The sequence below is a fragment of the Triticum dicoccoides genome, chromosome 4B (assembly GCF_002162155.2).
Source record: "Triticum dicoccoides isolate Atlit2015 ecotype Zavitan chromosome 4B, WEW_v2.0, whole genome shotgun sequence".
NCBI lineage: Eukaryota > Viridiplantae > Streptophyta > Magnoliopsida > Poales > Poaceae > Triticum > Triticum dicoccoides.
In genome coordinates this window covers 321,989,817-322,016,365 of record NC_041387.1, presented here as the reverse complement: position 1 = coordinate 322,016,365, position 26,549 = coordinate 321,989,817, and positions in this window count along the sequence as shown.

The following is a 26,549-nucleotide window of genomic DNA, read 5'->3' as shown; positions in this document are numbered from 1 at the left end:
TAAAGACTTATGCCGCTTAGAGCGAGGAGTCGGCTTTGTCCAGCCCAGGCGTGGATAGCGCCCTGGAATTGGTCTTCCGAATACTAGGGGCTTCGCCGAAATTTAAAATTATAGAATTCTATGGCTAAGTGAGAGTGTTCAAGCATTATAGTCCGATTGCCTTGTTCGTTGCGTTGAGCGCCTCCCTCGAAGGACCCAAGAATGGGAACAAGAGCGCTCAAGTTTATCCCGAACACTCCAGCACTCGCGGCATGGGGGCAGAAGCCGACGACTCGCCATCTCTCAAATTTAATAGGCCGCACAGAAGGTAATATTTTAAATCTACAAGCGTTGCTCAGCGCAGATGAACAAGTTTTCAAGCGCACATGATAATAAATGTGAGTTTACTCAAAAATTACATCTTTGGAGCATTCACCCGCTATAAGGTGGGCACCCTTCAGGATGCCCGCATAATACATCTCGGGCTTATGATACTCCCTGCCCGGCGGTGGAGCTTCCGTAACAAGCTTCTCAGCGTCCATCTTGCCCGAGTGCACTTTAGCACGGGCAAGGGCCCTACGGGCACCTTCGATACAGGCGGAGTGCTTGATGACTTGAATCCATGGGCAGGCGTCCACGAGCCTCCTCACCAGCCCGAAGTAGCTCCCAGGCATGGCCTCCTCAGGCCACAGCCGAACTATGAGGCCCTTCATGGCCTGTTCGGCCACCTTATGGAGCTCAACCAGCTGCTTCAGCTGGTCGCTCAAGGGCACCGGGTGTCCGGCCTCAGCATACTGACACCATAACACCTTCTCCGTCGAGCTCCCCTCCTGGCCCGGTAGAATGCGGCAGCATCAGACACACTGCAGGGCAGATCTGTGAATGCTCCTGGAGAGCTCCGGATTCGGGTAAGTAACAAGTAATTCACTTTCATGTGCTTGCTTTGCATGAAGAATGCCTTACCCGCCGCTATCTTCTTCATTGCCTCAATCTCCTGGAGGGCTTTCTGGGCTTCGGCCTTAGCGGCTTTGGCACTCTCAAGAGCCGAGGCAAGCTCGGACTCTCGAGTCTTTGAGTCACGCTCCAAACTCTCATGTTTTTCCACGAGAGCCTGGAGCTCTTGCCGCACCTCCGCCACCCGCGCCTCCTGCTTCTCTCGCTCGGTGCGCTCTGTGGCCGCTTTCAGCCTTGGATAGCGCATCCTTCAGGCCACCTTGTTCATGGCCCCTGCAATTCTCACGTTATTCCTGCTATTTTTTGCAACCACATCTTTTATATACTTCCATAAGGTATTACTTACCTTCCTTGTCCTCGAGCTGCTTTTTGGCAAGGCCGAGCTCGTTCTCGGACCGCTCGAGGCTCTGCTTCAATGCATCGACCTCCGCAGTCAGTGCGGCAGAGGTCAGCAGCGCAGCCTGCATTCCCCATATTGACATACTTATGTTAGACTCCTGCGTACATCTTTTTAGATCCTCAGCTCGGCTTTTATTTCTGAACACCAAACTGAGCATCAGGGGCTACTGTCTATGCGGTAATATTTTTACACATCTTAAATACATACCTGAAAGCCTGTTAGAAGGCTGGCACAGGCTTCAGTCAGCCCGCTCTTCACGGACTGAACTTTCTGGATCACCACACTCATAACAGTGCGGTGCTCCTCGTCGATGGAGGCGCCGTTAAGCGCCTCCAGCAAATTGTCCGGTGCCTCCGGTTGGACGGAGGTCACCGGTGTCGCAGTCTCGCCCTTCTTACGAAGGGGCCGCCTGCCGAACTCCGGAACCACTAAAGGTTCTGGTGCGGAGTCCGTCCCAGGGCCGGACTTAGAGCCCTTTGGGGTTTGATCCCCCTCATGCCCGGAGTCCGGGAGGTTGCCTTGTGGCGCCTCCGGGACCTCCTCCTCTTGGCTGGGCCCTTTTTGGGATCCCACCTCAGCGTCATACGCAGCGCGAGGAGAGGAGGCGGCTGAAAGTGAAATGCTATTCACGTCCCACCGGGCCAGGGAGCCGCTCGTTGAAGTGTCGAGCCCGTCCTTGGGCGGGCTGCGGGGTTGTATTCAGCGTTAAGAGACTCTACACGACAGATGAAACACCATGAGTTATTCTGGTTTCCGGATACTTACGATGTCGCCGGGGGCTTAGCCCTCAGTGGCCACTCCTCTTCGCCGTCGTCGGCATTGGTGGAGTAGTCCGGAGAAAGGGTCCTCCCCTTCTTGGACCCTCCGGCCTCCCTAGTTGGGGCGGCCTTCCTTTTCTTCTCTCCCCCCGCTGGGGGAGAGGCCTCTTTTTCCTCCTCCTTGTCTTCGCGGGAGGAGTCCGCCTCAGAGTCATCGGACGATGAGTCCGATAACACCTGGCGCCAGGAACTCTTTCGAGTTCCTGTGGCCTTTTTCTTGGTCTTCTTCTCCGGCACCACGTGAGGTGCCGGAACCAGCAGCCCCGTCAATCGGGCGTTCGCTGGGTCTTCTGGCAAGGGAGCCGGACAGTTAACCTTCCCGGACGTCTTCTGCCAGGCCTGTCAAAGGCAAGGGAGTTTAGATCCCGCATAGAGTCAAACTATGAAAAACAAGTGTCCTGTAAAGGGTAAAATAGCTTACCTCGCTGGCTTGACGCTGCGAGCTGAATCCGCGATCTTCGGTAGCGGATGCGGGAGCCTCGATGCCCTTGAACAGCACCTTCCAGGCATCTTCGTACGTAGTGTCGAAGAGCCTGCTCAAGGTTTGGTGCTGTGTGGGATCAAACTCCCACAGGTTAAAGGCCCATTGTTGGCACGGGAGGATCCGGCGGATAAGCATGACCTGGACTACGTTGACAAGCTTGAGCTTCTTGTTCACCAGGGTTTGGACGCAGGTTTGGAGTCCGGTCAGCTCTTCCGAATCGACCCATGTCAGGCCCGTCTCTTTCCAAGAGGTGAGCCGTGTAGGGAAGCCAGATCGGAATTCGGGGGCCGCCACCCATTTGGGGTCACGCGGCTCGGTGATGTAGAACCACCCCGATTGCCACCCCTTTATGGTCTCCACGAAGGAGCCCTCGAGCCATAAAACGTTGGGCATCCTACCCACCATGGCACCTCCGCACTCCGCCTGGCGGCCGCCCACTACCTTTGGCTTTACATTGAAGGTCTTCAGCCATAAGCCAAAGTGGGGCCGGATGCAGAGGAAGGCCTCGCACACGATGATGAACGCCGAGATGTTGAGGACGAAATTCGGGGCCAGATCGTGGAAATCCAGGCCGTAGTAGAACATGAGCCCCCGGACAAATGGGTGAAGTGGAAAACCTAGTCCGCGGAGGAAGTGGGTGAGGAACACCACCCTCTCATGGGGCCTAGGGGTGGGGATGAGCTGCCCCTCATCTGGGAGCCAGTGTGCGATGTCGCTGGACAAGTATCCGGCCTTCCTCAACTTTTTGATGTGCCCCTCTGTGACGGAGGAGGCCATCCACCTACCTCCCGCTCCGGACATTACTGGAGAAGGTTGAGGTGCGGAGTGCGGGCTTGAGCGTTGGAGCTCGAGTGCGCGGAGATGGATGAGCAAAGGAGGAAGAAGGCGTAAATGGAAAGAGTGGATCCTTATCCCCTTATATGGGCGGACGAAGCTATGCGTCCCCACCAGCCTGGTAAAACTCGCTTATCTCCCAAGCGTCGTAATCAATGGCGTGGTTGGGTTACCCACGCCCGTATTGATGAGAATCCCGGAATAAGGGGACACGATCTCTGCTTTGACAAGACGTGCCAAGGAAACCGCCTCGCTAAACGCGCTGAGGTGGGACAATAAAACGATTCGAATAAAGGCTTGGCCGTGGTGTGATGTCACGCCACGGAATACGTCAGCAGATTGAATTTGTGTGAATATTATTCTCTCTATGGTGGTATGTGGAACTTATTTTGCAGAGCCGGACACTATCCTTGTGTTCAAAATCTTCTATGAAGTATTCGGAGGAGGAACCCGCCTTGCAATGCGGAAGACAATATGCGCGCCGGACTCGTCGTCATTGAAGCCTGGTTCAGGGGCTACTGAGGGAGTCCTGGATTAGGGGGTGTCTGGATATCCAAACTATCACCGTTGGTCGGACTCCTGGACTATGAAGATACAAGATTGAAGACTTCGTCCCGTGTCCGGACGGGACTTTCCTTGGCGTGGAAGGCAAGCTTGGCGATACGGATATGTAGATCTCCTACCATTGTAACCGACTCTGTGTAACCCTAACCCTCTTCGGTGCCTATATAAACCGGAGGGTTTTAGTCCGTAGGACGAACAACAATCATACCATAGGCTAGCTTCTAGGGTTTAGCCTCTCTGATCTCGTGGTAGATCTACTCTTGTACTACCCATATCATCAATATTAATTAAGCAGGAGTAGGGTTTTACCTCCATCGAGAGGGCCCGAACCTGGGTAAAAACATCATGTCCCTTGTCTCCTGTTACCATCTGCCTAGACGCACAGTTCGGGACCCCCTACCCGAGATCCGCCGGTTTTGACACCGACACCTGGCTCAACAGATCTGACAGAAAACAACAAGAAAAGAAAACAGGAGATTTCTCCGTGATATGGAGGTCAACAGGTTCGGGAGGTATATAAAGATTTTTTATCTTGGGGAACAAGCAGAACGGAAGAAAAACGGAGTCCGGGAAGTACCCGAGGTGGGCACAACCCACCTGGGCGCGCCTGTTCCTGGTGTATCGTGCCCACCATGGTCACTTTCCTGGAAGTTTCTTATTTTCCTAATTTTCTAAATATTCTAGAACTGACAAAAAATATTTTTGCAGATTTTTTGGAGTTCATTTACTTACCGTATCACGTACCTCCCTTTTTTCATGATTCTGAAGTGTTCCGGAAGGTTTCCTTTATGTGTTCTTCATGTGTCAAAGTTTGGATGATAATGCTTTCAACATTAATGGGCGTACCTGAGATATAGTGTTTTATTTCCATTGACAACCTTCGGGTTAGTACGTTCGGCATTATTTATTTTGATAGCCCCGGATCGATAGACCTCCTCGATGACTTAGGGTCCTTCCCATTTGGAGAGGAGTTTTCCTGCAAAGAATCTGAAACAAGAGTTGTACAAAAGAACATATTCTCCGACTTTGAAATCACGCTTTTGGATTCTTTTGTCATGCCATCTTTTAACTTTTTCTTTGAATAACTTAGCATTTTCATAAGCCTGGGTTCTCCATTCATCTAATGAGATTATATCAAATAGCCTCTTTTCACCAGCAACTTTGAAATCATAATTGAGTTCTTTAATTGCCCAATATGCTTTATGTTCTAACTCAAGAGGCAAATGACAAGATTTTCCATAAACTATTTTATATGGAGACATGCCCATAGGATTTTTATAAGTTGTTCTATAAGCCCAAAGTGCATCATCTAATTTCTTAGACCAATTCTTTCGGGACCTATTGATAGTCTTTTGTAATATTAGTTTTATTTCTCTATTGCTAAGTTCAACTTGACCACTAGACTAAGGATGAAAAGTGATGCAATTCCATGGTTCACATCATACTTAGCAAGCATTTTATAGAAAGCACCATGAATAAAGTGTGAACCACCATCAGTCATTAAATATCTAGGGATAACAAACCTTGGGGAAATAACTTCCTTGAGCATTTTAATAGAGGTGTTGTGATCAGCACTACTGGTTCGAATAGCTTCTACCCACTTAGTAACATAATCAACAGCAACCAAAATATGTGTATACCCATTAGAGGAAGGAAAAGGTCCCATGAAGTCAAATCCCCAAACATCAAATGGTTCAACTGCAAGTAAATAATTCATAGGCATTTCTTGACGCTTATAGATATTACCTATTATTTCGCATTCATCACAAGACGAGACAAACTTACGTGCATCTTTGAAGAGAGTAGGCCAATAAAAACCAGATTGCAATACCTTATGAGTGGTTCTGTCTCCCGCGTGAATGTCCTCCATAAGCTTCAGAGTGACATTTCCATTGGATTTGTTCCTGTTCATGCTTAGGTACACAACGTCTAATAATACCATCTACTCCTTCTTTATAAAGATGTGGGTCATCCCAAAAGTAATGTCTTAAATCATAGAAGAATTTTTTCTTTTGTTGGTATGTGAAGCTAGGTGGTATGTATTTAGCAACAATATAATTATCATAGTCAACATACCAAGGTGTACTATTAGAAACATTTATTCCAGCTAATTCTTCATCAGGGAAGTTATCATTAATAGGTTGTTGGTCATCAAGAATATTTTCAAGCCTAGACAAGTTATCAACTATGGGGTTCTCTCCTCCTTTCCTATCTGTGATATGCAAATCAAATTCTTGTAGCAGAAGAACCCACCTAATGAGTCTAGGTTTAGCATCTTTCTTTTCCATAAGATATTTTATAGCAGCATGATCGGTGTGAACAGTCACTTTTGAGTCAACAATGTAAGATCTGAATTTATCACAAGCAAACACTACTGCTAAGAATTCTTTTTCAGTAGTAGCATAATTTCGTTGAGCATTGTCTAGAGTTTTACTAGCATAATGAATAACATTCGGTTTCTTATCAACTCTTTGTCATAGAACATCACCAACAGCATAATAACTAGCATCACACATAATCTCAAAAGGCAAGTTCCAATTAGGTGGTTGAACAACAGGTGCAGTAATTAAGTGTTTCTTTAGTATTTCAAAGGCTTCTAAACAATCATCATCAAACACAAAGGGGACATCCTTTTGCAAAAGATTCGTAAGAGGCCTAGAAATTTTGCAAAAGTCTTTGATAAACCTCCTATAGAACCCAACATGACTAAGGAAACTACGAATACCTTTGATATCTTTAGGACATGACATTTTCTCAATTTCATCCAGCCTGGTCCACTTCAATGCCTCTTTCAGAAATTTAATGGCCCAAAACAATACCTTCCTTAACCATAAAGTGGCACTTCTCCCAATTCAAGACAAGATTTGTTTGTTCACATCTCTACAAAACTCGATCAAGATTGCTTAAACAATCATCAAAAGACTTCCCATAAACAGAAAAGTCATCAACAAAAACCTCAACAATCTTTTCACAAAAATCAGAGAATATAGCAGTCATACATGTTTGAAAGGTAGCAGGTGCATTACGTAAACCGAAAGTCATACGTCTATAAGCATAAGTTCCAAAAGGACAAGTAAAAGTTGTCTTTTCTTGATCAGGTTGTGAAACATGTATTTGTGACAAACCAGAATATCCATCAAGAAAGCAAAAATGCGTGTGCTTAGATAATCTTTCTAACATTTGATCAATAAAAGGCAGGGGTAATGATCTTTTCTAGTTGCTTTGTTTAATTTTCTATGATCAATTACCATTCTATAGCCTGTGACAGTTCTTTATGGAATAAGCTCATTCTTATCATTTGGAACAACAGTAATACCTCCCTTCTTAGGGACACAATGAACAGGACTTACCCATCTACTATCAGCTATAGGATAGATTATACCTGCTTCCAGAAGTTTCAATATTTCCGTTCTTACCACTTCCTTCATCTTCGGGTTTAACCGTCGTTGGTGATCAACAACGGGTTTAGCATCAGGTTCCATATTAATCTTGTGCTGACATAGAGTGGGACTAATGCCCTTAAGATCATCAAGAGTATATCCAATAGCAGCCTTGTGCTTCCTTAGAACTTTAAATAATCTTTCTTCTTCATGTTCTGAAAGATTAGCACTAATAATAACATGATATATCTTCTTCTCATCAAGATAAGCATATTTCAAAGTGTCTGGCAATTGTTTTAATTCAAACACAGGATCACCTTTAGGTGGAGGAGGACCTCCTAGAGTTTCAATAGGCAAATTGTGTTTAAGCAGAGGTTGTTGTTTGAAAGAGATTCTATCTATTTCATTTCTTTCACGCATATGCAAGTCATTTTCATGGTCTAGCAAGTATTGTTCCAAAGGATCAGTAGGAGGTACAACAATATAAGCAAGACCAATAGTTTCATCCTTACTAGGCAAATCTTTCTTATGAGGTTGTCTACTATACTTGGAAAAATTAAATTCGTGAGATTCATCACCAAAGCTAACACCGGCAGTTTGTTTCTTACAATCTATTTTTGCATTGACGGTGTTCAAGAAAGGTCTACCAAAGATAATGGGACAAAAGTCATCTTGTGGGGAACCAATAACAAGAAAATCAGTAGGGTATTTTATTTTCCCACACAAGACTTCAACATCTCTAAGAATCCCAATTGGTGATATAGTATCTCTATTAGAAAGTTTAATAGTGACATCTATGTCTTCTATTTCAGCAGGTACTATTTCATTCTTAATTTCTTCATATAAGGAAAAAGGAATAGCACTCACACTAGCACCTAGGTCACATAACCCATGATAACAATGAACTCCTATCTTAACTGAGGCAACAGGCATGCCAACAACTGGTCTATGTTTATCTTTTTCTTCAGGTTTGGCAATTCTAGAAGCTTCATCACAGAAGTAAATAACATGCCCATCAATATTATCGACTAAGAGATCTTTAATCATAGAAACACTAGGTTCAACTCTAATTTGTTCAGTAGGTTTGGGTGTTCTAACATAACTATTGTTAACCATAGTTGATGCTTTAGCATGTTCCTTCGTCCTAACAGGGAAAGGTGGTTTTTCAATATAAGCAGTGGGAACAACTGGATCAACATTGTAAATGATAGTTTCTTCTTTAGCTTTTACTGGTTCTTTAACTTCTTCTTTAATAGGTCAGTGATATTTGAACCACTTATCCTTAGGGAGATCAACATGAGTAGAAAAATATTCACAAAAGGAAGCTACTATCTCCGAGTCAAGTCCATGTTTAGTGCTAAACTTTTGAAAAGCATTGGTATTCGTAAAAGATTTAACACAATCAAACTTAGGTTCAATACCTGACTATTTACCTTCGTAGAGTTCCCAATCTTTAGAGTTGCGTTTAATTCTTTTTCAAAGATCCCATCAGAATTCAATAGTCTTCTTCATAAAAGAACCAGTACAAGAAGTATCGAGCATGGATTGATCATTACGAGAAAGCCGAGCATAAAAACTCTGAATAATAATTTCTCTTGAGAGCTCATGATTGGGGCATGAATATAACTTTGACTTAAGCCTCCCCCAAGCTAGAGCGATACTTTCTCCTTCACGAGGCCAAAAATTATATATATAATTCCGATCACGATGAACTAGATGCATAGGATATTTTTTTGATGAAATTCCAATTTCAACCGATTCCAGTTCCAAGATCCAATAGCATTGCATAGCCTATACCATGTCAATGCTTTTCCATTCAAAAATAAGGGAAAACCTTCTTCTTAGCTTCATCTCCGGGCAAACCTACAAGCTTAAACAATCCACAAATTTCATCCACATATATCAAGTGCATATCAGGATGTTTTGTTCCATCTCCTACATAAGGATTAGCTAGCAGTTGTTCTACCATACCTGAAGGAATTTCATATTCAATATTTTCAATAGGTGCAGTAGGTTGAGGGGCAACTAATTGTGGTTCCGGTAGAGGTGAAGATACCCCGAACAAACCCCTCAAAGGATAGTTTTCCATAGTAATAGGTGACAATAAATTTCAGCATGTAGTAATAATGTTTCCTTACCAATTTCCACTTACCAAGAGCACTTCACTCCCCGGCAACGGTGCCAGAAAATAACCTAGATGACACACAAGTATATGGGGTCAATTGTAGCCTTTTTGATAAATAAGAGTGTCGAACCCAATGAGGAGCAGAAGGAAATGACAAGTAGTTTTCAGCAAGGTAATGTCTGCAAGTGTTGAAATTGTAAGTAGTGGAGTAGTTTGATAGCAAGATAATTTGTAACGAGCAAGTAACGATGGTAGTAACAAAAGTGCAGCAAGGTAGCCATATCCTTTCGAAGCAAAGGACAGGTCAAAATGGTCTCTTATGATAAGCACGGTGTTCTTGAGGGTACACGGGAATTTTATCTAGTCACTTTCATCATATTGGCTTAATTCGTGTTCGCCACTTTGATAATTTGATATGTGGGTGGACCGGTGCTTAGGTGATGTTCTTACTTGAACAAACCTCCTACTTATGATTAACCCTCTCGCAAGCATCTGCAACTACGAGAAAAGTATTAAGAATAAATTCTAACCATGGCATTAAACTTTTGGATCCAATCGGTCCCTTACAGAATAGCGCATAGACTAGGGTTTAAGCTTCTGTCACTCTCGCAACCCACCATCTAATAAATACTCCATAATGCATTCCCTTAGGCCCAAATATGGTGAAGTGTCATGTAGTCGACGTTCACATGACATCACTAAGAGAATGACAACATATATATCATCAAAATATCGAACACATATCAAGTTCACATGATTACTTGCAACATGATTTCTCCCATGACCTCAAGAACGAAAGTAAGTACTCACAAATGATAATCATGCTCAAGATCAGAGGGGTATTAAATAGCATAATGGATCTGAACATATAATCTTCCACCAAATAAACCATATAGTAATCAACTACAAGATGTAATCAACACTACTAGTCACCCACAAGCACCAATCTATAGTTCCAGTACAAAGATTGAACACAAGAGATGAGCTAGAGTCTGGGAGGAGTTGGTGATGTTGAAGATGTTGATGAAGATAGCCCTCCCCAAGATGGGAGAGTTGTTGGTGATGATGATGACGATGATTTCCCCCTCCGGGAGGGAAGTTCCCCCGGCGGAATCGCTCCATCGGAGGGCAAAAGTGCTCTTGCCCAAGTTCCGCCTCGACGCGGCGGCGCATCATCCCAAAAGTCCTCTCCTCATTTTTTCTATGTCAAAATGACTTATATACTATAAGAGGGGCACCGGAGGTGGGCCGCACCCACCAGGGCACGCCTGGGCCTCCTGGCACGCCCAGGTGGATTGTGCCCACCTGGTGGCCCCCCTCTGGTACTTATTTGCTCCAATATTTACTAAATACTCCATAAAAATCCTCGGGAAGTTTCAACTCATTTCAAGTTGTGCAGAATAGGTAGCTTGACGTAGCTTTTTCAGGTCCAGATTTCCAGCTGCCAGAATTCTCCCCCTTTGTGCATACCTTGCATATTGTGAGAGAAAAGGCATTATAATTACTCCAAAAAGCATTATTATACAATAAAACAACATAAATAATAGTAGGAAAACATGATGCAAAATGGACGTATCACGCCATCTGCTCATCAGCTATCTAGGAACCCTTCTAGAGGCACTCCTCAGCTGGCTTCCGATTGCCTGTGATAGTGATCACACCATTTGCCCCTAGCATCTTAAGTTTAAGATACACATAACATGGTCGGGGCCATGAAACATGCGTACACTGGCCTACCCAAGATGGCATGGTGAGCACTCCGGAAGTCTACCACTTCAAAAGTCAGTCGTTCCTTCCTAATGCTCCACTCTTCGCGGAATACGACGTCGAGGGCAATTTGCCCGAGTGACTTGGCCTTCTTCCCGGGGATTACCCCATGGAACTGCATGTTGCTTTTCTTGAGTCGGGACATCAGAATGCCCATCGCCTCAGAGTGTCGGTGTAGAAGTTGTTCAGCCTGCTGCCGCCGTCCGTGAGGACCTTGCGCAGTCTGACCCCGCCTATAGTCGGATCGACCACCAGAGCCTACCGCCCAAGGTTCGGTATGTGGGCCGAGTGATCCGAATGATCTAACATGATGGACATCTTGGCCCAGTCGAGGTATTTGGTGACAGTTGGGACTGCCATGTTGACCTCTCAATTTATAACCTTGAGGCGGCTCTTGCTCTCGACGTCAGGGAAGATCATCAGGACTTTTTCGATGTTGGGATACCCGAATGTACCATTTCCCCCATCATCAGTGTCATCTTCGTCCTTGTCCCCAGAGGGATCCTGCCTCATCTTGCTTCAGGAGCCGACACTCCCGAGTGGTGTGCTTGGGCAATATCAATTTGCCCTCCTCATCTTTCTTCGTGCGGATCTGGCAGGGCTGATCGAGGATGTCACTTTTCTGTGTGACTTGCTTCTTTCCTTTCCAATCCTCCTTCTGCTTCTGTGAGCCCTTGCATGGAGCCTTCTAGCATTAACGACAGGTGCTTTATGGCCACACTCCATTGTCGTCGCCAATCTGGACAACCACTCGGTAATCCTCCAAGTAGATTTCTGGCTTAGACTCGCCAGTGAACTTGCTGATCCCCGTGGCCAATCTGAAGTTATTGGAAATCTCCGCAACCCAAATGTACCGACTGAAGCACTCGGGACGAGAGGGTGCGGAACCACTCGATGCATTGGCATCTAGGCCCTCCCTAAAAGCTCGGCCCCTGTCGGCCAGGTTCTGAGCGAGAACGGATCTCGCGTTGAACCGTGGGTCTCGGGCGTCTCTTGTATGACGAGGAGGACTCGGACTTCGGTCACCGCCACGTGTCTGCCTGTCATCGTAGGTGTCGGTGTCAAAACCGGTGGATCTCAGGTAGGGGGTCCCGAACTGTGCGTCTAGGCGGATGGTAACAGGAGACAAGGGACACGATGTTTTTACCCAGGTTCGGGCCCTCTCGATGGAGGTAAAACCCTACTCCTGCTTGATTAATATTGATGATATGGGTAGTACATGAGTAGATCTACCACGAGATCAGAGAGGCTAGACCCTAGAAGCTAGCCTATGGTATGATTGTTGTTCGTCCTACGGACTAAAACCCTTCGGTTTATATAGGCACGAAAGAGGGTTAGGGTTACACAGAATCGGTTACAATGGTAGGAGATCTACATATCCGTATCGCCAAGCTTGCCTTCCACGCCAAGGAAAGTCCCGTCCGGACACGGGACGAAGTCTTGAATCTTGTATCTTCATAGTCCAGGAGTCCGGCCATCCGGACACCCCCTAATCCAGGACTCCCTCAGTAGCCCCTGAACCAGGCTTCAATGACGACGAGTCCGGTGCGCATATTGTCTTCGGCATTGCAAGGCGGGTTCCTCCTCCGAATACTTCATAGAAGATTTTGAACACAAGGATAGTGTCCGGCTCTGCAAAATAAGTTCCACATACCACCGTAGAGAGAATAATATTTACACAAATTCAATCTGCTGGCGTATTTCGTGGCGTGACATCACACCACGGCCAAGCCTTTATTCGAATCGTTTTACTATCCCACCTCAGCACGTTTAGCGAGGCGGTTTCCTTGGCACGTCTTGTCAAAGCAGAGATCGTGTCCCCTTATTCCGGGATTCTCATTAATACGGGCGCGGGTAACCCAGTCGTGCCCGTTGGCGCGTCTCCTCTATCGAAGGCGAGTCCCAAATGGTCACGGGGAAGGCACTTGGTATTCAACCTCTTTATAAAGAGACCAAGGCTCCACTTCTTTCTTTCAATCTCAATCGAATCCACCCCCCGCCTTGAGTTCCAACACCCAAAGCTCCAGATTCAGGTGCTTCGGACCTTCGATGATGTCCGGCTCTAACCTGCAAGGCCGGTGGATGCCTTCCTCCATTACGGAAGAAGACGTGCTAAAGCTAAGAGATGTTAGGTATCTAACCGGCGAAATTTCGCATAGGCTGCCTGCCCAAGGGCAGGTTGTTCCCACTCCCAAGCCTGGTGAGAGCGTGGTGTTCGCGTCTCACTTTCTTCGGGGGCTAGGCTTCCCGACGGACCCCTTCGTGAGGGGGCTCATGTTTTACTATGTGTTGGAATTTCATGACTTGGGTCCGGAGTCCATCCTCCACATCTCATCGTTCATTGGGTATGCGAAGCCTTCCTCCGCATTACCCCTCACTTCAGATTGTGGCTCAAGACCTTCAAAGTGGAGCCAAAGATGATCAAGGGGCAGCAGGCAGAGTGCGGAGGGGCTGTTATAAGCAAGAATGCTGATGCTCCATGGCCCGAGGGCGCTTTTCAAGAGGAGCTCAGCCTATGGCAACAAGAGTGCTTTTATATCACAGCTCCCAGGGGCACCAAATGGGTGGCGCCACCTGCCTTTCGCTCGGGTCCTCCACCGCAGCTGGCGTCATGGGTCAATAAAGGACTTGACTGGGGGCCATCCAAGGACGTGCCCTTGTTGCAGGGCCGCATTCAAGACCTCCTAGAGAGAGAGAGATCACTCTGGTCGTAGTAGCCCAGGCCATGCTGATTCGTCGCACCCTACCCTGCAAACGTCGCCCCCTTCGCCTGTGGGAATTTAACCCAGAGGGACCACGAGCTCTCCAACATTTTATGGGCGCGATGCCCGTGGAGATGTACAAGCTTTTCTTCGGATCACAAGCGATGTGTCCGGACTTGACCGAGGACGCAGGTCTGAACTGCAATCGCCTGGATACTCAAGTAAGTAGCCCTGTACCCGGACATGCTATCCCATATTTATCATGAAATTGCCCTTTAAAAGAGTTGTTCTTTGAACAAGAGTGGATAGCGAAAGCAAAGTTAATCAGGTGTCCGGCCCCCTCCCTGAGACCACGCCGGATCCCGAGTTAACCAGGATGGTGGAGGTTGCGCCTTCGGAAGAAGGTAAAGGGGGAAACAAGGAAGCTACCGCCGGAGGCTGGCAAGAAAGGAGGGATCGAGAATCCCTCCATCCAAGGGAAGAAGAGGACCGTCTCTGAAGACCCGGAGACCATGGTCTCAAAGCGGGGGAAGAAATCTTCGTCAGAGGGTCCTGCACCGAGAGATGCCTCGGCCGCATTGTGCCCCCAAGGGGATCAGCCCTCCACCGAGACGTAAGTAAAAAGGGGAGTTCTTTTTAAAATAAAGGATATCCCTGCCCTATTTCTGATGAAGATAACCAAAATTTTACCTTGTAGTTTGGATCTCAGCCCTTCTCAACAGAGCTCATCTTCGGGGGATCTTTGTCCGGAGATGATAGAGAGCGAGACGCCTCCCCCTGCCATACCGTCTTGCAAGGCGGGCGACCCTGAGGTGTCGTCGCAGAGGGTTTCTCCGAGTCCGGCGGGGCCGAAAGGCAGTCGTATGTCCCCTCAAAGCCATCCGCGTCCGGCCTTCGAAAAAGGCCATCAGACGAGTCGGGCACCACCTGGTGTACGGTCGGAGGAGCTGAAGGATCTGCTTGGGCGAGCGTCTATCTCAGAAGATCACCGTGCGTTAATGGGTACGATGATTGAAAGGATTTCATCCGTTGAGAGAGGATTGCACGAAGCCGTCAGAAGTTTACTGATAGGTTTTGAGGTACGCAAAATGAAGTACCTACTGACAGTTCCGCATATAAGATGCGCCCTGTGTAGATAGTAGCCCCTGAGGCTCGGTGTGTTGTCAAAAATGACAGCGCGCCGAGGATCATAATCCTAGGTATAATGTGTCGCCCTTCCTATGTAGGTGGCGAAGGGTCCGGTGGCTAGCCGGACTGATGAATTTCCCAAACTAAAGCGGCAACTTGACGTGGCGGATGCCGACATCGCGCTTGTCAATAAGCGACTTGACGAGTCACAAGGTATGCAATTTCTCTGCGGACACCTGGTAAGGGAGCTTGATGCCCGTGCCTTACAACATGTATGCTTGATGCAAATGGTGCCGCTGCCATGGAGAACCTTCGGGCGGAGCTCGCCCGAGCCAAGGAGCAGGCCAGAAAGAGTGATGCGGCTGCCTTAAAGGCAGCCGAAGAGCTAAAAGCCGAACAGGCTGCTCACTGCCAAAGCAAGAAGGAAATGGTCGAGATGGCCGTGAAGTTAAAGAATGCTGCCGACCGCTGCAAGCTTCTTGAAAAAGAAGATCGAGTGGTTCAAGAGGACCTGAAGAAGGCCACCACCGAGGCCAAGGATGCTCGCTCTGCGATGAGAGCTATGAAGGAGGAGTTGCGTCAGGCCGGAGATATCGCGGCTGGAAAGCCCTTTCTGCTGCGAAGGAAATTCGTGGATCCTAAATATGCTCAGTTGGACCGGCTGTGGAGTGTGGAGGATGCTTATCTGGACTTGGCGGCAAGTGCCGCGGACGCGGTCGAACACTTCCGAGATCAAAAGGATCACGAAATGGAAAAGGTTGTTTGGTCGCAGTTCCATAATCCAGAGCGCCCACTTCCATTAACCGATCGCTTGGCCAAATGGGCGAAGCTGAATAGGTTATCCGGACTTGCCATGAAGGATGTCGTGAGTCTTTTGTGGCCGAAAAGGCCCGAGCCGAAGAGTTATTTTGGCTTGGTGCAGCAGTTCCTTGGTGCGGTGCCGCATATCAATGCAATGAGGAGGTCGGCATGCATAGAGGGTCCGCAGATGGCTCTTGCCCATGTCAAGACATACTGGGCGGAGATGAAGGCCACCGATGTTGCATCCCAAGATTCGGACGGAAGCCGAGTACCCGTCGAGCACTATTTTCAGGAAGTTCTGCAGGGCGCTCGTTTAATAGAGACGCAGTGCTCAAAGGATATTATGTTCGAATAACATGTATTATTGTGAAACGATGTATCGATGGAATATAAAAGCTTTTTATACTTGTGCCTTTCAAGAATTAAAATACCTCCTGTGCGGCCGCTAATGTATATGTATATATAACCTAAAAGATGGCAGTCTTTGGCTTCAGCCCCCACGCATATAATGCGGGGGTGTTTGCAAAAGGTGCATTTTCACACTTGATCCAACATCTTGGTCCTATAAAGGAGGTGGTAGCGCAGCAAACTAGGCAACCGGACTATAATGCTTTATCACTTTCACTTAGCCATAGGAGTTTGACAGTGGGGCTACTATATAGCCCCTAGGGGCACCGCGCTCACTCGAATTCGGGGCGTGTATGTGCCTGACCGGGAAACGGCCCTTCGTCAATGCAGAGGAATCCTATAGATTCCGACAGGTCATCGAGTGGTTGACCAGTGTCACGCTATATCATGACAGTCAGTTTTCGGCTTTCTCTACTGAGGTGCTCGCCTGGCCGAACCGGGGCACAATCGCAATAGTTCTCCTGGTGCCGCCTTAGCCGACAGAGCGGAACGTAAGGTAGCAAAACATAGGAGCCGGGCAAACCCAACATTTGACCAAAGACATGATTCGGAGCTGATGCATATAAGGCCTAACTCGAGATGCCGAACACTCCCTAAGGTATTCGGTCTTTATGAAAATGGGCCGAACAACGCCCTTGGTAATAAGCCCCTGGTGTCCAGGTACGCACAAAATTCTGATGTGGCCCATGCCAAAACGCCGGCCTCCTCCTCGGTTATGGCAAGAAACCAGGGGATGTGTATCAACAAGAGATAGTAAAAAAGGTTTACGCAGGGTCTTAATCTGAAAAGAATCCTTGTCACGGGTCCCTACTGCATGTCTGCGCCTCTGTCTCCGTTGTGTCTTATCCTGGACGGGTGTAGCACGGTGCTCATCTGTAAAAGAGAGGAACTTAGTTGAAAAAGATCGTGCGGAAATGTATGTTATGTTAAATAAACAAAGTATGATTCAAAAAATGAATAAAATTGAGCTTTATTGTCCCTTGTTGTACATGCGCGGAGCCCCTTGTACAGGGGTATGCGGCTAGTAAACCCTTGTATGTTTACGCCGGACTCGTCTAGCCGTGTCCGGGGTCTGAATAACCTGTTTAGGTGCTTTGATTGGTGAAGCCGGCTTAGAGTGTGGCTGTCAAGGCAGTCACACCATCTTCCGTGCTCGAGGAACACTCGGTATTTCCCTTTAAGGAGATGATGCCTCGTGGACCGGGCATTTTAAGTGTAAGGGATGCATAATGCGGTATTGCATTAAAGCGGGCGAAAGCTTCGCGTTCCAGTAGTGCTTGGTAGCTACTTGTGAACGGGGCGAGGTGGAAGGTTAACTTTTTGCGACGGAAGTTGTCAGGTGAGCCGAACACAACTTCTAGCAGTAGAGAGCCCGTACAGTGGGCATATGGGCCTGGCATTACCCCTTGAAAGGAAGTGTTGCTATGGCGAATTTTGGTTGGGTCTATCCCCATTTTGCGGATTGTGTCCTGGTATAGCAGGTTTAGATCACTGCCGCCGTCCATTAGGACTTGTGTGAATTGGAGTCCGTCAATTATCGGATCTAATATCAGGGCAGTCCATCCTATATTCCGGATACTTCTAGAGTAATCCTGATGGTCGAAGGTGATTGGTTTTAACAACCAGTGGCGGGACTCCTCTGGGATAGGCCGTATGGCGCGTACCTCTATGGGCACCGCTCTATTTTTCCCTTCTGTCACGTGAAGTGAGTTTACTGTTTTGACTTCTTGTGGGAAATTCTTTTGTTTTCCGGTGCTCTGCTTGTGGGGGTCGTCATCGTCGTCGCTTGGTGTGTCAAGCCCCTTGTGTTCGGTGTTGAGTTTGCCGGACTGCTTGAAGACCCAACAATCTCTGTGCGTATGGTTTGCAGGCTTCCCGGGAGTACTGTGGATTTGACATATCTTGTCCAAGATTTTGTTTAAGTTAGATAGCTCGTCCCTGTTATCATTAAGGGGCAGTTTTTTATGATTCTGCCGAGAGCTTTTGAATCCGGCGTTGACTGCCGTGCTCTTCGGGCTATTTCCCTTGGTCCGGCGCTGGTCCTTGCTGCGACGCGGTTTCCCATTTCCATCCCTGACTTCGGATGTACTTGGGTCGCTGGTATTGCATCTTACCAGCCAGCTATCCTCTCCCGCGCAAAAGCGGGTCATGTGGCTTGTTAATGCGGCCATTGTTCTTGGCTTTTCTTGGCCGAGGTGTCTGGCAAGCCATTCGTCTTGGACGTTGTGTTTGAAATCTTCTAAGGCTTCGGCGTCCGGACAGTGGACTATTTGGTTCTTTTTAGTAAGGAATCTGTTCCAGAACTTTTGGGCTGACTCTCCAGGTTGTTGAGTTATGTGACTTAGATCGTCTGCATCCGGAGGTCGGACATAAGTCCCTTGAAAATTTGCCCGAAAAGCATCCTCGAGCTCCTCCCAACTTCCAATGGTGTTTTCGGGGAGGCTTTTGAGCCAATGCCGGGCTGGCCCTTTGAGCTTGAGGGGTAAGTATTTTATGGCATGGAGGTCATCTCCTCTAGCCATGTGTATGTGGAGGATGTAATCCTCAATCCAGACTCCAGGGTCTGTTGTTCCGTCGTATGCCTCCATGTTTACGGGCTTGAATCCCGCTGGAAATTCATAATCCAGAACCTCATCGGTGAAACATAGGGGGTGTGCGGCACCCCTATATTTAGGTGTACCGTAATATTCAGATACTTGATGTGTTGCATTGCCTACTAGAGCTTGCTTTCTTGGCCCGTAGATAGATCTAACTGGGCCATCTTTTTGGTGCGAATCCATGTGCGGAACGCGTGCCGGCTTGTGTGCGGCGCCGTTTGCCGCTCTATGTTTGCCATGGGGTCATCTATCCGACCGGGTGGTCTCCTTGTTCTTTGATTGTGGGGGCTCTACGGCCTCCTCATCAAATTCAGGCAGTAGTCTTCGTTTCAGGTAGCTCTTTGTTCGGCGACTATCGCCGTATTTGTTTGCGGTGTTGAGTACTTTGCTCCATCTGATTTTGAGCGCATCTTCCGCTGTTTTGAGCTGCCGCTTCTAGTTTTTCAGGCTACACGCAGTGGCGACGAGCCTTTTGTGGAGGTTCTTCTGCTTTAGCAACTTGTCCGGCGTGAGATCGTCCGGACTGTTATCTTCGCCGGGGACGGATTGTTTATCCAGGTTGTCCTGTTCGGACGGTTGCTCGATGGCATGTTCGTCATCCACCGGTTCACCCTGCTCTATGACCGGGTCTGTATGGCCGTTGTCTTTGTCGAGACGGGATTTTGAGCGGCACTTACGTCGCTGTTTTGACTGCTTTTCGAGGGAATGATCCCTCGTGGCGTCCTATTGTTCCTCGTCGTCGCTTCCTTTAGGTGTGTCCACCATGTATACATCGTGAGATGAGGTGGATGTCCAGTGCCTTATAGGTGCTGGTTCATGCTTATCTCCTACATCGTCGTCCATACCGTCGATGTCTTCGGAGTCAAAATCGAGCACGTCGTTTAAACTTTCGACAGTGGCTACGAAGTGGGTGGTGGGTGGGCTTTGAATTTTTTCGTCGTCCGCATCCCAACCTTGCTGGCCATAGTCCGGCCAGGGCTCTCCTGATAAAGAGAGAGACTTTAGTGAATTCAGGATGTCGCCAAAGGGCGAGTGCTGAAAGATGTCCGCGGTGGTGAACTCCATGATCGGCGCCCAATCGGATTCGATTGGCAGGGGCGCGGAAGGTTCGGAGTCTGGAGAGGAGTCCGGCACCTTGGAATCACGAGCTTCGCGAAGGACAGGGTTGGTGTTCGGCTCAATCGCCATAGAGATTGCAGCCCCCGAGGCGGTGTCCAGCCACCCGTCCTCGATCGGCGCAGTCGGCTCCGAGCTAAGGGTCGGAGCGGACACTTGTGTGGCCTCCAGGGCACTGTCCGGCGGCAGAGCTAGATCATGCCCATCGTGACAGTGCGGCGCGCTTGGCTGTGGCTCGGACCCATTGAAGATCAAGTCTCCACGGACGTTAGTCGTATAGTTAAAACTTCCAAATCTGACCTGATGGCCAGGGGCGTAGCTTTCAATCTGCTCCAGATGGCCAAGCGAATTGGCCCGCAGTGCAAAGCCGCCGAATACGAAGATCTGTCCGGGGAGAAAAGTCTCACCCTAAACCGCATCGTTATCGATGATCGGAGGAGCCATCGGGCCTAAAGATGATGACACAGAGGAACTCTCAATGAAAGCACCAATGTCGGTGTCAAAACCGGCGGATCTCGGGTAGGGGGTCCCGAACTGTGTGTCTAGGTGGATGGTAACAGGAGACAAGGGACACGATGTTTTTACCCAGGTTCGGGCCCTCTCGATGGAGGTAAAACCCTACTCCTTCTTGATTAATATTGATGATATGGGTAGTACAAGAGTAGATCTACTACGAGATCAGAGAGGCTAAACCCTAGAAGCTAGCCTATGGTATGATTGTTGTTCGTCCTACGGACTAAAACCCTCCGGTTTATATAGGCACCGAAGAGGGTTAGGGTTACACAGAGTCGGTTACAGTGGTAGGAGATCTACATATCCGTATCGCCAAGCTTGCCTTCCACGCCAAGGAAAGTCCCGTCCGGACATGGGACGAAGTCTTCAATCTTGTATCTTCATAGTCCAGGAGTCCGGCCAAAGGCTATGGTCCGGCCATCCGGACACCCCCTAATCCAGGACTCCCTCAGTAGGGCTGGCGCCCGTTCGTGTCGTCTCATGGTGGGGGCATCAGAGCGCGATAATAATCGTCGTGCTGCCGGGGAGACGTGATCCGCTCATGCCTGCGATCTTTGTAATGATCCCTCGAGGAGGACGATGTCCGATGCCTCCCAGAGCCGAGTGGACTATGGGCCGACTAAACGGTCTTTGCTTGCACCGACACATTGTGGTTGCGATCTCTGGATTGGGACACCGCTGCATTTTGTGACAACGCCATCTTCAGGAGTGCTTGGATATGGTGGATCCCCTCTCCGGTGGTGGAGCCGGAGGGCTGTATGGAATCAGCAATCCAGGTAGCCGCCAGATTTTGCAGCAGAGTACTAAGGACCTGATACTTCCGAGGCTGGTCACTCGGGAAAAGCCGACGCTTGTGCCGACTAGGAACTGGGTTGACGGCGCGCGTGATCATATAGCTCTTTCTGAAGCTGCTCGAGGCGGCCCTGCTCGTCCAGAGTGGCCAAGCGTGTTGACTCCATGGCCAGGGCCTCAGGAGTCATCCCAATGATGGGGGTGTTCAGCAACTGCTCGTTCTTGCGGTGGAGCTCCTTGCGTTGCTCCTGAGTGAGAGCTTGAGGGACGTATGGCTTAGGAACGGGGAATGATTATCCTCGCCGCCGCCCTTGGTGTTCCCATGCGAAGTGCCAGTGCGACTGTCTCGGGGCTCAATGTACCCCGGGGGCGCACAATGCTCGGAGTTTCCTGCCATGAGAACTTCAGCAGTCGACTCGATGCTCTCGCACTCGGACTCGTTGGAGGAGTCGTCGAGGAGCCCGTCAGAGAGGTAGAGGGCGGGCTCGTCAGACTCGAGAGACACCACATGCTGCATTGCGGAGCGCAGACTATAGGGCCACAACGTGCCTGATCCAGTGTTGCAGCCGCGAGCATCCGGAGTGCTTGCAACGGCGCGTAGTGGGCAGGCGAGCGGCCACTCAATACAGAGCCGAGGGATGCCGGAGAAGGACTCCATACGAAGATGCCAAAGTGTGTCGCACCGCGGATGGGCAACACTTCCACGTCTAGCGGGGCCTCGCGAAGCCATGCTGAGTCCCGGCCATGAAGTTGAGTGTCCAGGAACGGATTTCGCCGCCGACCAACATGATGATGAAAATCCACCTACGCCGTGAAACTTTGCTAGACGCTGATAACCCACAAGTATAGGGGATCGGTTGTAGCCTCTTTAGATAAGTAAGAGTGTCGAACCCAACGAGGAGCTAAAGGTAGAACAAATATTCCCTCAAGTTCTATCGACCACCAATACAACTCAACGCACGCTTAATGTTTGCTTTACCCAGAACAAGTATGAATCTATAAGTACTTTGTAGGTGTTGTTGGATAGATTTGCAAGATAATAAAGAGCACGTAAATAAAAAGTAGGGGATGTTTAGATGAAGACACAACTAAGTTAGTTTAATAGAGAGCTTTTTGTCACGAGAAAGTTATTTGTCCCTAGGCAATCGATAACTAGACCGGTAATCATTATTGCAATTTTATATGAGGGAGAGACATAAGCTAACATACTTTCTCTCCTTGGATCATATGCACTTATGATTGGAACTCTAGCAAGCATTCACAACTACAAAAGATCATTAAGGTAAAACCCATCCATAGCATTATAAGGCATCAAGTCCTCTTTACTCCCATACTAGTTGACCCATCGTGCCAAATGGCGCAGAGACATGCTGAAGACATGTTGTCGATGAACATAGTTTCATGCTGCAAGAATCTTCAACTAAATCTTGCTATTTTTTAAACATGTTTATTACGTTGTTAAATAGTAGTCCGAGAAAAAGGGAAACTTTGCATAATATGAATATGCTCAGTTTGAAAATATGGATACTATGATGAGAGAGTAATGTTGGCATGGTTGTATTTTTAGCAAGTTTGGGAACATGGTTATCATGGTGAGAAACTTGGCCATGCATATTTTTCCTGCAAAAATAAGGGAAAAAGATAAGAAACCTAAGAAAAAAACATGTCTTTGTTGTGCATATACGGAGATATAGGGATCATGAGGTATTAGGATAGCCCATATGTTACTTAGCCCAACCCACATAGAGGATGCATGTGGCCCGTGAGGAGCTAAATAAGAAGCGGCAGGGGGCGGAGCGAGCGAAGACTGTCTATCCCCTTCCTTTATTTCTCGGTTCGTCAGCTGGGTAACAAATGGTGCAGAGACCCACTGAATCCATGTTCAGCATGAAAAGAAATCCCATGTTTTAGTTGTTTTAGTAGCGGGCAAGCATATATGATAACAAATTTTAGCCCCTTTAATAAAAAAAATAGAGACTTGTCATCTACAATGAGATATACATACAAATTTCAATTTGGTAGTAGAGTCCCATTTCAAGACCATGTCATGTTGAAAAAATGTGTATTTTCAGTAATCTCCCGTTGCGCCAAATTGCGAATAGACCCACACCATACATGCTTTGAAAATATTCCATTTATCAGTACTGAGCAAGCACATATGGTTACTATTCTAACCACTATATAAACAAAATGAACGGGGGCTTGTATAAGAGTAACCAAAGTTCAAAAGAAAAAAGTGTTGTATGTGTTGTTTTTCCGATGATTTGGGTCTCAGAACACCTGAATAGGCAAGCACAATATTGCAAGTAAGAAAATGTGAAACATTGCTAATAATTTGCCTCATATACATGATAGTTTTAGGTCATACAAGCAGTGGGGAAAAGAAAAACAGTCTATATGTGATGAAGCAAGCCTAAGTCAAATAGGTAATGCCCATACAACCAAATTCATTACAATGGGTGGATTTCAGTCCTAAAACTGCAAAGTAAATATGCATAATAGAAGTGAATCAGTGAATCATAGAACGTGGTTTATACAACTTCATGAATATACTTAATATCCTAGCAGTATCATATCCATACTACTTGAGGAAGTAAATAATCAAATGACGATCACACAGGAGTTGTAGGGTTTTATCGTTTCCACTTTACAATCCGAACAAAATTATATAGTTGATCTGTAAGTAATTACATGATACGACAATGGTTTCGACAAATATCCATCTTTTATGGCATAAATACATATATATTGATTACAGTTAGTAATGAGAAGTGATGGTAGCTCACTCTATAACATCGTCCACACCAGGAAAATATGGTAAAGCAGTCAGATCCCACGACAAATATGATATCAAAATCTTGGAAAGAGAACATCTTTTGTGATTCCTCTGCTTAAATCTCGTCTACAACCAGTAGCCATCGCCAGCAGGATCCATGACTCGTCCCCGCTTTTATTGGCCTTCCGCATGTCGAGGGCAGAGAAGGCGACAAGCAAGAGATATTAAACCTCGCCATCCACGAAGCCTATCGACACACACATGATAATGTCTAGGGATAATGAATAGAAAACTACAGAAGCTAAAACAAATAGTAGAATTTCATATGGAATACAAAGGCAATATTCACGTTAAATCTAGAATGGATAGCTAACTTAAGTAAGAAACAAGTGGAAACCTGAAGAAGGACCTCATATGCAATCCAATAATAAATTCCTAACATGACAGCATGAAAGACCTTGCCATGAGAACTCATGTCTGCTGGAGGAGTGATAAAGGAAATATACCTGCAAAAAATATTTTTGTAAGTTGGTGGAAAGTCCAGTATTCTAGGTAATCACTGAGTAGACAAGATATCATCTATCAACCCTCTTATGTGAGTTTAGTTGTGGAGTGTTCATTGTCGTTCAAATAAGTGATGCAGATATGAAATGAGCCTAATAGCCAAAACCAATTTCTATGCAAGGACTAAGTTAAGATAGCCTTTCTAACATTTTTAAAAGGGGAACATAGCTCAGGAGCACACCATAGATTCTTGCTTGTTCAAATAAAGGGATCTTGCTGAATTATTATATTATAATTTGATGGATAGATCACATACTAAGTGTTTTGAAATGACAAGTTATTATCCCGTCGAAAGAAAAAAATGAAGCAAAGACCTCTCTCAGATACATTCAGCTCGTCCCTCAAGAACAGCTGCAACAAGAACTGCAAGCACCAGTCCCACAAGCACCATTTGCTCCTACAGTCTAGATCATACAATTTATTTTGTATATCAACTACATGAAAGAAATGCCTGGAGATAAAAGGATATCTCACTCAATCATCATACATAAGAGTTATTAACATTATGGGCCAATAATCTTTTGGAGGACCAAATGAAAGTGCAACTATCCCTGGGTGGTTTTGGTAATTCCTAACAACATATAGCTCATTGAGCTAATGCTATTTCAAGATAAATATTTCAGGAAAGCTTAGTGATTGGCATGGCATGAATCAAAAACGTGGACCCCTCAAAATGCTAAGGACAAAATGATTGGCTCAAGCTCAAAGCACAAGACTCTACATTTTTCATTTTAGTGATCCAAGATCACATTGAGTCTATAGGAAAAGTCAATACTATCAAGAGGGGGTGAGGTATTGCTTAATGAGTTTCTTACTCAAAGTGCTTAGTGATATGCTCCAAAATCCCTCAACTACCTTCTCACATCCACATACGTCCCAAACCAAAAGTCAAACTCGGCCCTACCGAAACTTTCTATCTGGCGCCACCGAGTTCAGTTGACATAGCCACTGCCATAAACCCTAGTCTTTTCGGTCTCACCGATAGGGATCTCGGTCTCACCGAGATGGGATTGTAATCTCTCTGTTTCCCTTCGTAACGTTTCGGTCAAACCGAGATGAGCGATTGGTCCCATCGAGATTGCAATGCAAACTCACTGTTTCCCTTTCGTAACGTTTCAGTCCCATCAAGTTTGCCTGACCAACTCTCTATGTGTCTATTACCAAAATCGGTCTCACCGAGTTTGTGTAATCGGTCTCACCGAGATTACGTTATGCCCTAACCCTAACCATATCGATCCCACCGAGTTGACATGTCAATCCCACCGAAATTCCTAATAGTCACATTATTTACTAAATCGGTCTGACCGAGTTTCACGATTCGGTCCCACCGAGTTTGGTAAGTTGTGTGTAACGGTTAGATTTTGTGTGGAGGCTATATATACCCCTCCACCCACTCTTCATTCATGGAGAGAGCCATCAGAACATGCCTACACTTCCAACATACATTTTCTGAGAGAGAACCACCTACACTTGTGTTGAGGTCAAGATATTCCATTCCTACCACATAAATCTTGATCTCTAGCCTTACCAAAGTTGCTTTCCACTCAAATCTTCTTTCCACCAAATCCAAATCCTGTGAGAGAGAGTTGAGTGTTGGGGAGACTATGATTTGAAACACAAGAGCAAGGAGTTCATCATCAACACACCATTTGTTATTTCTTGGAGAGTGGTGTCTCCTAGATTGGCTAGGTGTCACTTGGGAGCCTCCGACAAGATTGTGGAGTGAACCAAGGAGTTTGTAAGGGCAAGGAGATCGCCTACTTCATGAAGATCTACCCTAGTGAGGCAAGTCCTTCGTGGGCGACGGCCATGGTGGCATAGACAAGGTTGCTTCTTTATGGACCCTT